Here is a 14,193-nt window from a genome sequence, read left to right on the forward strand (position 1 = left end):
TGGATTTTTATTTATGGCTTCTAGTTTGAAAGCACGTTTTCTACTAGCTGTGTTCCTAATTGTTTCTTGATTTTTCCCTACTTATGTTCTCATTACTACTCATTTTAAAAACAAACAAGATGAATCCATTGGAAAATGGATGAAAAGGTAAGGTCAAGCAATAAGTGCAGGTATAAGATTGAAAATCAATTGCAATTAAATTGGAGTCAATGGCTATTGATACAATTTGCCTTGATTCTGTAACAAAAATTCCTTGAAAATGGTCGAATAATTCTTGATAATTCCAATATGTTAATCACCAATCTTATAGAAACGTAAATGGAGTTTCAATTAATTGAAAAACAACTTTACTCCATCAATTGTTGTGATTAAAGTCTTGCAACACCAGGAAATGTATCTTTGCCTGTAGACAGACTGTGACACTTAAATGTTGTGATCATATTGTGAAACATAGAAATGGTTGAGAGTGGTCTAGCAAAACAAGAAGAGTGCTGCTTATCAATTTGTTGCCCCAGCAACATTGATGCCTGAACAGTATTCTGCATGTAGAAACACTGAAGTTACATTGTCTGCACAACAGTGCAAGTCACCATCTTTTTGTTCCTTTGCATAAGCCATTGAAGTTACTCAATGTGTAGCCTATCAATGTAATATTTACGCAAATGCGACAGCTAGCAAAGGCGACCTTTCGATCTTATCCACTTTTGGCGATGTTTTATCAACAATAATTGATTGTGGAAAATGAGGTCTAGATTTTGCCAACAGCGGTGAAACCATTGTCCTCACTGCTGATGTCAGTAAATGTTTTGCATAAAGACCTAACAATCTCTGTGGTGAGGTTCTACACTTTCCTGATGGCATTTAAACTCTGATGTTAAATTCCGGTGATTTACTGGACTTCACAGCAGTGACAGTAGCAAGTAGATAAGTAGGTTATCACATTCTGATTCAGCAAACAAGAAGTTTAGACACTTAATATTCTTCAATTTGAGTTTACATTTTCAAATAGTGAAATAAATTATTGTGACTGGATTAGGATGGAAGTGAAAATCAAATTAACAATTTTTTAAAAAATATATTATTGTTAAACCTATATGGACATTTTCTGCTTAAATGGATAAATGTAAAAGTACACAAATGTAAAATTAGCTTCCAAGGGCCTGTGAGGTATTTGGCAGTAATTATTAAGTTACAATACCATTAAAAATCTAGTAACACCTCAGTCAACCAGTGTAATGTCTTTGAGGGCTTATACAATACAACTAATAGGATGAGAGTTGAATATCTCCAAAATACAGTTCATTTCACATTGATTTAAGCATGTCACATTGATTGAAAGTTACTTCAACAGGTCAACTTCTGGAAAAGATAAAAACACAATGTTTTGCCGGTGTCGGGACTTCAGAGGTTGATCTAAATTTCACTGGAGCAATGGCAGCATGTACCGACAGTCTTTTGCTGTCGCTAATGCTGCAAAGTGCGGATCAGGAATTTTCCAAATCAAATATGACTGGAGCATTTCAGGAATTTGATTTTGATTTTAAAATTTTAACCATGCTTTCTTGTTGTTTGGCAGCAAAGTTTAGGAAGCTTGGTTGGCATGGATGAGTTGGACCGAAGGGTCTGTTTTGTGCTGTGTGACTTTTCACTACTGGTAGCTGAGCATTATTCAGAAGACACTGTAACATTTGGCAGGTCAAACAGCATCTGTAGACAAAGCTATAAAATTAATATTTCATGTCAATCAACTTAGAACTGGAAGAAGTTAAAGTTAGATACTTCGTAACCAAATGCAGTGCCATGGTAAATATAGAGCAGGAGACTAGTTCATAAGTGGATGGGTGCCATGGATTATGGAACAAAAGCAAAGACCTGTGATATGGTGGAAGGCAAAGTGGTGTAATGTTGCTAAACGAAAATACATTGAAGTATCAAAAAATAGAAACAGAGGAAGTACAACAATAAACCCCTGGGGGGCATGTTCAGGAATCTGGGCAGTGGAAAACAAGGAGTTGAGAGGATAAGTATGACTGTGATGCACTTGAATGAAAAGATGCCAAGGAACTTGCTGTAGAAAAAACGTTTCTCTTGTTTCTCCTTTGATTCTTTTCCCAGTTTCCTTAAACAATGATCTCTGTGTTTTGATCCTCCAGTTGAAAGGTTCCACTCTTTGAAAAACTAGTAACTCAGTAAGGATCCTTTAATACACTTCAAACCTCAACCTGTGTCTCCGGACGGTCAAGACCAGCATGAGAATACCTCTGCCCACAAGCTCCCATTGAAGTCACAACAGACCAACTTGACCTTGAAGGATTTTGGAGTTCCTTCACCATATCTATTTTAAAATCTTGTACGACCTTAATCACAACACTGCAAGAGTATCTTCAGAATGAGGACAACATTGGTTTGTTAATGTTACTCACTCAGCACTGACCTAAGAGCACTAGAATTGCTAAATAAATGTTGATCTTTCCAGTAACACTCAAACCCTGTCAAAAAACAGGAGTAAGAAAATTAAGATAATTAATTTCAGCAAAGGAAATGTATTGAAGAAACTTAAGGTACTAAAATCTGAAAAGCCCACAGAACCTAATAGCCTATACCTAGATTTCTAAAAGAGATAGCTGCAAGTATAATGAATATACTGGCTATAATTTTCCATTTTTTTTACCGGAGCAGCATAGACAGGAGTTGCATGTGAGAATTGTGCAGCGTTCCTGACACAGCTGACTCTAGGGGAAAGGCTAAGGAAATTGAGTTTTCTCATGGAAAATTCCCTTCTGTCTGACCATCTGACAATATCTATTAAAATTGGACAATTGGGAGGGCTGTGAATCTCTTAAACTGAGGGAAGAGTTAGAGGACTAAAAGTCCACCATAACACCTGGGTTACTATTAAACAGAGTGCAGTGCAGTGTATTTTTCTTGTGGCTAAATGTGACAATATATGTGGACCTCCCTAAATCAGCAAAAAGCCTTAACAGAAGATTTTTTCATAAAAAGTTGTGTTTATCACTAAAATAGAGAAACATTGGGAAGTATGCTTTGCAATATTGAAAACATTGCTCCTCAAATTAGCACTGTTGCCTCACAGCGCTAAGGACCATGGTTCAATGCCAGCCCCAGGTAACTGTCTGTGTGAAGTTTGCACATCCTACCTGTATCTGCATGGGTTCCCTCAGGGTGCTGTTGTTTCCTTCCACAGTCCAAAGATCTGTAAGTTAGATGGATTAGCCATCGAAATTGCCATGATAACTAAGTGTGGAGTTGGATGAACACAGCAGACCAAGCAGCATCTTAGGACCACCAAAGATGACGTTTCGGGCCTAGACCCTTCATTAGAAAAAGGGTCTTTTTCAGATGAAAGGTCTAGGCCCGAAACGTCAGTTTTGTGCTCCTAAGATGCTGCTTGGCCTGCTCTGTTCATCCAACTCCACACTTTGTTATCTTGTATTCTCCAGCATCTGCAGTTCTCAATATGTCTGAAATTGCCATGGTGTCCAGGGATATACAGGCTAGGTGGATTAGCCATTGAAAATGCAGAGGTACGAGGACAGGGTCGGGAGGTGGATCCGGCTAGAATGCCCTTCAAAGGTTCAGTATAGACTCAATGGGCCAAATGGCCTGATTCCATACTGTAGAGACCTATGATTCTATGAAATTAAGAAGTCAGTGTGGCTGCAGGTTGGATGTTGCCTTCCTGGCACCAGAATCAAGGATTTCACAGATTGGTTGCAGAACATACTTCTGGGGCTGGGAGTTCACCTAGAAGCTGTGTTCCATGTTGATAGCAATAACTGAGATAGGAAGGGGGATGTGGCCCTGCAATCAAAATTGAGGGAGGTACGTCAAAATTTAGCAAGCAGGACCTCAGATGTGACTGTCTCTGGATTACTATCAGTGACACATGCATGTGAGTACAGGTATTGAATAAGGCAGGTGAATGCATGGCTGGAAAGATGATGCAAAAGGGAAGGCATTAGCTTCCTGCAACACTGGGACTCTTTACATCCAGTCATCATTACAGACAATTCCAATTAGATTTCCAATTTCTTGCCAATGTATAAGCAAAGAAAACGGCAACAAATGGGGAACTCCAAATGAAAGTACACCGAAAAACCACACAAACACCTACGCGCGTGCACACACACACAGACACACACACACACACACACACACACCAGGCACTGTACTTCAACAGTAACCATCTCAGCACACGCAAGTGAAGCTGCGTACGAACACTATTTAAAAGGGCAACAACACACTACAGCAACAAGGAACAATGCCAAGGAGAAGAAGAATACCTCTTCCAGGTTTTCAAGGATAATGAATATTCAAAGAATTGGGTCAAAAGATGCCTACACGAACAGCATCAGAAAGAGACTACACGCCCTGACACACTCATCACACTACCTTGTGTCAGAAACACGTCAGAACTCACCACAAGACTCCTACGATCGCTGGGTGTCAGAGTGGCACACAAGCACATTTCAGCCCTACAACAACTGTTCACCCGAACTAAGGACCCACTCCCCGCCATGGACAGGACCAGTGCCATCTACAAGATTCCCTGCAGATACTGCGAGAAACACAGCATCGGACAAACAGGAAGGTAACTAACAGCAAGAGCACACGAACACCAACTGGCCACAAAAAGACACGACCAATACTTACTCATCTCAATCCACATGGACACTTCAACTTCAACTGACATAACACCAAAATCCTGGGACAGGCTAGGCAGAGACAGGCACGAGAATTGCTAGAAGCATGGCACTCCACGAAGCATGCTATTAATAAACACATTGAACGTGACCCCATATACGTTCCACTACGAAGGAAAACTGGAAGTGAGGCAATCCATCGCAACAGATCCCAGAGTTTAAAAACCAGGTGGGAAAACACACCAACGCTTCATCAGAGGCTGCACTGAGGATGTTACCCAGCATGGTAATGAAACATCTGTGAAACAAGAAACCAGCTCGGCGAGCCAACCAACCTAGGCAACCTCAACACCCATAACCCGAGCTACAAATCTACTCCAAAACCTCAATGTGAGCAATTTGCTTGGATGGCCTGTTTTTCTTGATTGGGTATTATAGGAAAGATGTGAATGCGTTGGAGATAGTACAGGTTAGCGAATTACAGATGAGAAACTTCAGTTATAAGGATAGATTGAAAAAGTTGAGAGTGTTCTCCTTAGAGAAAAGGAGATCCAGAGGAGATTTGATAGATATGTTCGGTCATAAGGGGACTAGATAGCCTAGATAGGAAAAAAAAACTGTGTCCATTTGTAAATGGGCCAAGAGCCAGCGGGCACAGATTTAAAAATGATTTGCTGCAGTAGGAATTATGAGTTGAGAGAAAGCTTTTCACGCAACTTGTGCTTAGGGCTTGGAATGCAGTGCCTGGATGTGTGTTGGAGGGAGACACAATTGGAGCATTAAAGAGGGCATTGAATGATTATTTTGGATAGAAATAATGCACAAGGGTATGAGGAAAAAGCAGAGAATTGAAGTAAGTAATAACATTCATTTGAAGAGCCATGCTGACACAATGGGCTGAATGTCTTCCTCTGCGCTATGACACTTCTGTAATTCTGTAAAGAAAGCTCAGATGGGAAATTCGTTGCACAGTTGCTTCTGACAGTACCGCCCAAACTTTTTGATTTGCTGCTTAGAAATTAGAAAATATTGGTATTGTTTGGCAAAAGTACCATTATAGCAATGTATAAACTTACAAAACGTCTGGTCAAGATACCTGAATGGATTGTCTATTTGAATTTGGTAGTAAAATATTTCAGTACAGAGCTGAGGAACATTGACCCAAGAGATAACTGTACGTATGTCAATAATTTAAAGGGATAAAATTCAATTTAATTTATTAGATGATACTAACACAAAAAGCAACTCAATTATATTAAATCAAAATCTAGTGTGTCTACAGTGGATTGAACAACAAAGTAAATGGATGCTAACAAAAAAGTAGAGATTTTTAAGTAAAATGATGTACAAATGAAACCCATTGGTGACAACTTATGTGCCAAATAAGAATTTCCAAATATTTCATTTATGATCGATAACAAGAGAAGGAAGAGGCTCCAGTTGCTTTGACTCAAGCTTAGTTGTTATGACTGTGATAAGTGGTAAGAATTATGAATGTAATTGTGGGAAGAAGTAAAACTGCTAGGTGCATGTCACTGGAGGTAGTTAACCTAAAGTCACAATGAGACAGGACCTTATAGGGGTCTGAGTGAATGGACATTACAAGATTTGTGACAGAACAGCATGAGAAGTTCCCTGAAGCTTCACTTGATATTGAAAGCATCTTGTACTATCTTTTATGCATTGAACAATGTGGTGAGTTTTTTGAAAGGTGCTGGTGAATTGCCTAATAAAGGGAATTGTTACTGGTTAAACATGGCATGACATGATTCAAGTTTACCAAACGCGTCAAGCAAGGTAGATATTGAAATTCTTCACTTGGAAACCAGAGCAGATACCTGGTGATTTCAACTTGCTGCTTGCTCCAGAGCACTCCATATTGGACATGGCACCAACATCTGAGGACACACTGCATGGGCATCAGCCAAACTCATCCCACATCCAGACATTGGCATCTGATATGTGCCAACTTCTAAGAAACTTCATGGCACATTCCAATCCCCTGAAAGGACACTTATGCATTTCAATACTGCATCAGCAACTACCACAGTAATGCTGCTGAAAGGGCACTCTGCTGTCAGGGACAACCACACAGCTCATGAACTGGACCAGGCTATATCTCGAGGTTCTTTGCCATAGTACTTGCTCAATCTGAAGCTGCCTGGATGCACCCCACCTTGCACTGCCTTGCCATTATGCACTTTGACCCCAAGCCAGGCATACCAGGCTCACATTACTTCTGTTTGCCCTGTTGTTTAACACAGACACAAAGGCAGGAAATTTCAGTTCATGGTTGTCAACAGTCTTTAATCAAGTCAAGGGGAATAGCTTTCGCGTCATGGTTGCTAGCGCAGTAAATCAAGAGGACCCTTTGAATCCAGTCCAGGGACTTGGCTATGGTCAGTACCTACCCATGGCAGTCAGAGACAGGATCCTCTCCTCATAAAGGGTGAGGCCCAATTGTTGAGCAGTGTACCACTAGCTTGATTCTTTCTGCCCTATTGTGAATTGTTTTTTTCTCTAAGAATGAGGGAGCAGCGGGCATTAAGGGCGATGAAAGCAGTATGACAAGAGCATCCGTGGGGTGAATTCGTTGTAGACCAAAAAGAGAAGTGTTTCTTCCATCTGCTGAAGCTCATCTCCATTAAACTGCCCTGTCTCTCAGGTAAAGCACTATCTCCCTACACATGCCCTGACCTGGTAGCTAGATGCCTCTCCCCTATTTTGAGGCTGAGACGTATCCCTTACACTGCTTAGGGTCAGAGATTGGACTGACCATGTCCATGGCATTGCTTGGTTATAGAGCTTTCAGCATGTCAGAATGTTATAATTCCATTCAATATGACAACAAAGAGGAGGTCATGGTTGTGTGTTTAGTTAATGTGTTTGATCAAAAATTGTTTTTCATATAACCTAAAAATGATTTCAACACTTTTTGATTCACACACGTTCTAAAGGCATGAATGTACGACCAAGCTATTTTTGCAGAGAATTTTCCAATTATCGGAAATCCAGTAATGATAAAATCATATTTCTTCTTGTCAGGTGATTATCTGGGCTGCTGATACATGGCCTCTATAAAATGCAAAGTGAATTAAATAAGATTCATTGAGCATGAGATCATTTGACACTATAAAATGCACAAGACCACGATTTAATCAGAATACCTAATCACTTTTTTTAATCCATGTTCCTCTTTCCTTCTTTGTTGTTCTGTGGTTGTTCATTCAAGTATCATTATTAATTTGTGAGCTTTGACTGTGAATGCCGATCGATTGTTTAAGCTTCCTTGATGTTCACACACTACAGCTTCCAGAAGAAGTCGATGGATTGCAAACAATAGTACTTACCATTTCATCAGTCTATCCTACTGATCTGAGCATGGACTGGAAATCAACCTGGGAATTTAACCTGTTGTTTGTTGTTACATCAGAAATTCCAATAATTACCTTTGAGTCAAATACTTCACTTGTAAAATTGAATGTGGAGTAAACTCAGGAATATAACCTAAATTATGGTTTCTGAAGAATGGGAACTGCTCACCTTCTTATTTTAGACTTTTTTTTTACTTCAGCCTATATTTAGAACGTATCCACATCATTATAAAAACTGAAAGAAATCATGTAAATCAGGAACAAAAACAAAATTGCTGGAGAGGCTCAGCAGATTATTGACAAGTACCTTTTTTGAATTTTAGGAATTTTGAAGAAGCTATTTAAACCACAATAATACGAACATATAATATAATGTATGTGTCGAAAACAAAGTCTACAGCAAGCATCTTATCACCTTGACCGGATCTGGCACCTTTTGGGATAGACTCCTGGTTGTTAGATTTGTTCTCTGAGAATAAAAGGAAAGAACATAGTTCCAGATGAAGCAGACCCTAAGTCATAAGGCTATATTTCACAAAAATCAAGAAACTTTTAAAGCAAAACATTAAAAACCAGCAATTCAACTCCTGGCCTTTCATCTGATACTTTTCTGTTATTAAAAAGTCCTTGCAACTTCTAACTGCTTCATCTTTCATTTATGTCTACGTAGATTTATAGTAGCAGATTGGTCTATGATCTAATCTCTAATATAATAACGACCATAATGTAAATTGTCATGGCTGTCTCAGTTTTCTTTTGATGATTCAACACATTATACAATGTAGCATAATTTCAGTGCTTCCACAATACAAAATTGTGCAATTCTAAAGGAATATTAGTGGCATTTAATACTTGTAAATGCACTTATCAGCATAAGTTGCATTTTTTGTATAAATCATATAGAATCCCTACAATATGAAAGCAGGCCATTTGGCCCATCAAGCCCACATTGATCTTGCAAACATGATCCCACCCAGACCCAGCCCCTACTCTATCTCTGCATTTCCCACCCTACACACTACGGACAATTTAGTATGGCCAATCCACCTATCCTGCACATCTTTGGACTGTCTGAGGAAACTGGAGCCACTGGAAGAAACCCAAGCAGACATGGGGAGAATATGTAAACTCCGCACAGACAGTTGACTGAGGCTGGGATCAAATCAGGGTCACTGGTGCTGTGAGGTAGCAATCTAACCACTGAGCCGCTGTGCCACTCCATTTCAAAAAATGTTGCCTAAATGTACAAGTAGGTAGGATCCTGCTGAATGCTGGCCAATGAATCATATATGTACTGAATGCAAAAACTGACAGAACTACGGATGCTGAAAATCTAAAACAAAAACAGAAATTGCTGGAAAAGGTCAGCAGGTCTAGCAGCATCTAGAGGCAAATCAGACATTTGGGTCAAGTGACCCTTCCTCAGAACTAATGGTAGCTACTTAACTTTCACCTGATCCATTTCAGTCTCCTCCCTTCCTTTCCTCAACATTTCTGTTTCCATTTCTGGGGCTACACTGGCCACCAATATCCACTACAAACCAACAAAATCCTACTGTTATTTTGACTTTACATGTTCACGCCCTGAACTTCACACAATCTAGTCGACTGTATTCTCTGACTATCAATGCATTATCAGCCACTAACTATACCCATTAATAATTGTTCGCCCTCCTCACCAGATTGGGGCAGCACGATGGCCCAGTGGTTAGCACTGCACCCTCACAGCGCCAGGAACCCGGGTACGATTCCAGCCTCGGGCGACTGTCTGTGTGGAGTTTGCACATTCTCCCTGTGTCTGCGTGGGTTCCTCCAGGTGCTCTGGTTTCCTCCCACAGTCCAAAGATGTGCAGGGTGGGTGGATTGGCCATGCTAGATTGCCCATAGTGTTCCAGGGTGTGTGGGTTATAGGGGGATGGGTCTGGGTGGGATGCTGCAAGGGGCAGTATGGACTTGTTGGGCCGAAGGGCCTGTATCCACGCTGTAAAGAATCTAATCTAATCATTATCCACTACTTTGTCTGTCCAACTGTCTTCTCTTTCGTTGGGCTCTATCCCAACCTATCATTGCCTTCTTAGCCCCTCTTCCCACCTTATCTTCTGCTTGGAAACTGACATTTTCCTTGCTACCATCAATTCTGAAGAAAAGTCATTTTTCAAAACACTAACTCTGATTTCTCTCCATAGATGCTGCCAGACCTACTGAGCTTTTCCAGCAATTTCTGTTTTTGAGGGTACTGAATGGACTGTACTGAAAATACATAGGTCTGTATCTCCTGTTCTCTGGATTCTCAGAGACAGGATGTACTCTGAAAGATGCACATGAGAACCTTTCCAGGGTCCCGAAGCACTAATCACTCAGAGACTGCCTATCAGTTTTAAAATTCCTGTAGACTATTATGAGAAATCTGGAATCCTGAAAAAAAGTCAGACACTTCATAGGGCTCTGATGAACTGCAACAGTTAGCCAGAAAATGTTGGCGAGATTAAGGTTTGCTGTAATTCCTGGCTAATAATAAAACTGAGCCTCAATCGCTCACACTGCTCTCGCCAATGACTCACACTGACCACACCATGTAATGTATTTCTGTATCTCCTCTGATACCTCGCTGACTTAATTGTCATGTTACGCCTTCATCCACCCATTTTCCATCTACTTGTCGCCCTACTGCTTCAGTCACCTGTGACCCATGCCCTCCTCGACCAACTGCCACCTGACCTGCTTATTCTATTTCCTGCTCCAACGAAGATCTTACCTGCCCACTTCACCCTCAAAGCATCTGTTACTTTATACACTTACTTATCCATATGCAATCCTACTCAATCACCCATTTTACTGACAGACTGAACTATCTGAAGAGCTATGTAAGCGCCTTTGAGACTTTCAAACTGTCTTTACTTACTGGAATATGGAAACTATCGCCTTAAAAATGATTTAGTTTGTGCAAAGATCCAGTGAGATGCTGGTTGTGTTGTATCAGTTGTTCATTTTAAATCTGAGAGAAATATATTTTTGTTAAGCATAGTTATTAAGGGATATGGGCCAAAGGCAGGTGTAAGCAGTTTGCCACAGATCAGCCTTGATCTCACTGAATAGTGGAACAGGCCCAAGGTGCTGAATGGCCTATGCCAAAGTTTCTATGTTCCTAAATTTCTATCTTTCTACGATATGAGCCGTAGCATCAAAGAATGATTTTTGAGAAGAGAATAGGAGATGACAGAATTTTTCAGGCTTGAAACAGGGGATTGAGAGGTAAAATTGTTCAAGCATCTGACAGGAAACAATATGAAATAGATAATTCTGTAAATATTTCTGAACTAAATTGTAAGAGTAGCTTCAAACTCATAACATGAAAATTCAGAGCTGATGTCAGAATTTCTTCGCACACACGAAGATCAACATGGACTTATAGATAAAACAGCGCAGACAGTGATCTTAGAAATATTTAAGAAACAACGGGAAGCCGCAAAGAAGAGAGCTCAGTTTTTTTTTAATGACTGGATGCACTTAGATGATTGAAATAGCTTTCTTGTTCCATAATTCTCTTGTAATTGTACACTTATATGGCTATCTAGCACATTTGTGGAACACAAATCACTCAAACTGGTTTTCATTCAATAGTTCATTCTGACCACTGTTTCAAGAAAATTAGAAATATATATCCCAGTTATATTCATTTTATTTATCCATGAGGTTATTTGCATATTGGTATGAAATGTCTTCAGCATGATAGGTGACTAAGATATAACCCTGTGGAGGTGAGCTACTTAAATAGTTCTGCGGAATATTTAAAGGGTACAGTTAAGGTATATGTTCGGGTATTAAAATTAATGGAACATTTACAAATTTCTTCAGCAGAATGCCATTAATCCAGCTCAGCTTATTTTTACTACCTCATAACCAAATTCATTGCCTAAGTGATTTAATGGGTTGATGTAATTAGAGTTACAATGTAAAGTATGACTCTTACCTTGGTTATTTATATAAAAGCAGTTGACACAAATTTGATGTTGGACATGCAATACTATAAATAACCCTAACAAAAAAATCAAATTATCTTCCTCTTCATAACTAAGTTTGACATTTTATGGTGGTATAGAATCTTAATGGTCAATCATTAATGATAAGATAAAGATTATTCCAAAGATTACACCAAAGTGTACTTTTGCCATCAGTTCTTCTATTTTATAAAGTTTTATAAGGACTCGAAAAGTAGACTCAGAATGGTCACCTCATGCAGAATAGCTGGCTCTAGATTCACATTGACAGAGACAGGTGAGGAGGAATGTCAATGTCTTGGCCAATATGACAAAGCAGAAATATTTCACTCCCTGCTTAAGTTTTCCACTGTCATTGTTCCTGCTCTCTGCAGCAAGGGTGAAGCAACTCTACAGAGGCTGATATCCTGTCACCCAAGTCATCCTTTATTTACACATGAACCGTACATGAACCCTGACCAGCCAGCTCAGAGCTTGTCGTTAGAGCGAGAGGAGAATCCCTGAGACTCCTGTTTATAACTATCAGCCAGCACTCCCTGATTTACACCTGATTGACAGCGCCAATCAGTCAGCTCATATTCAATGAGATCTACCTGGCAAACCTCATTACAATCATTACAGAACATAGAACAATACAGCGCAGAACAGGCCCTTTGACCCTCAATGTTGCGCCGACCTGTGAACTAATTTGGTTGAGTTAATGTGGCTTACCCTGAGAAGGGTAAGAATTTATTTGAAGGTCACTCTGCCTGACACACAAAGGAGTACAAATGATATATCGACCTGAAAATGAATGAAAATATTTATAGGGATTAAGAATTGCAGGGATATTTCATCTAATGTACTTCCCATAGTTTTTAAAAAAGTGTACTTCTTCTGTTAAACTCTTTAAAGATTTCCATGATACTTAAACAGATCTTGGGTAACAAAGATTTCCTTATGCCTTGTAAGAGCAGAATGGAGGAATTCCTATTGTGGCCATCAAACTGACCCAGCCTTATCACCTGTTATGAAGTAGAGTGCAAGGAATAATCTTTTCCCACAGTTGGAAAATCATGATTGTCAGTAAACAGGAGGGATTCTTCATACAAGTAGGTTATGCCTGAGATTTCAACCATGGGTAGAAAATAAGCTAGATTCCCTGTTTGGGACCCAAATTGAAATTCCAGGCCCCACATGCTTTTTATTGCAGATACTATTATCCGTAATACCATAACAGCTTCAGAATTCAGGGGCATGGCAGTAGATTTCATCAGAGGTAAACAATAAGAAGGCCACAGGCAGACAATGATAGCCCAGTGGATGACTAGAGCAGTGGTGGCCAATTATGTGACTGTTATCAGAATTGCTGTCCAGTTAAGAACAGTTGCTTAGCCTTCGGAGCTGCTATAAACAGCAGTCAATACATCACTGGTTATATGACCAGATATAATATTATGCTGTGATACAAACTTTATCCCTCAAATGTATCAAATGTTTCTGCTGATGCTGACTGACATGTTGAGTATTTGCAGTGCTTATCATCATTAATTTTCAAAAATACACTAAAAATATATTGCATTATTTTTCCTTCCGATCTTAGTAGTTTTATTGTTTATGATTTTCTCCTGAATCAGTCATACTTGCTGTGTAGACATTCTTTGTAACATCATCAGAACAGAAAATGCTGGAAGTACTCAACAGGTTGGTAACATCTGTGAAGAAGGAGACAGAGTTAACTGTTTTAATGAAGAACCGCATGAATACCAAAACAAGTAACACAAAACAAGAGTTAAAGCTGAACAGACATCTGGGTTTGACTTGGAAAGTCAATAGTTTATAAAAAGGATAAGAAAACCTGCAGATGACAAAGTGTGAAGCTGGATGAACACGGCAGGCCAAGCAGTATCTCAGGAGCACAAAAGCTGACGTTTCAGGCCTAGGCCCTTCATCTAGGCCTGAAACGTGAGCTTTTGTGCTCCTGAGATGCTGCTTGGCCTGCCGTGTTCATCCAGCTTTACACTTAGTTATCTTAGATTTTCCAGCATCTGCAGTTCTCATTATCTCTCTCAAGAAAATCTGCATTTTGGAGGCTGTGGAAATCAATGAAAGAGGCTGCACTGAGTTTCAATCTCAGCATAGTACAGCTATATAGAAAAGGAATAAATGATCAAAAAC

General features: G+C 39.7%; 1 protein-coding gene across 45 annotated transcripts in view; it reads left to right on the top strand.

Moving 5' to 3' along the window:
- The window catches only part of nrxn1a (neurexin 1a), a 1,700,803-nt gene that overhangs the window by 676,915 nt on the left and 1,009,695 nt on the right, over positions 1-14,193 (top strand). The window lies entirely within an intron of this gene.

Source organism: Stegostoma tigrinum, chromosome 9 (assembly GCF_030684315.1).
Source record: "Stegostoma tigrinum isolate sSteTig4 chromosome 9, sSteTig4.hap1, whole genome shotgun sequence".
Taxonomy (NCBI): Eukaryota; Metazoa; Chordata; class Chondrichthyes; order Orectolobiformes; family Stegostomatidae; genus Stegostoma; species Stegostoma tigrinum.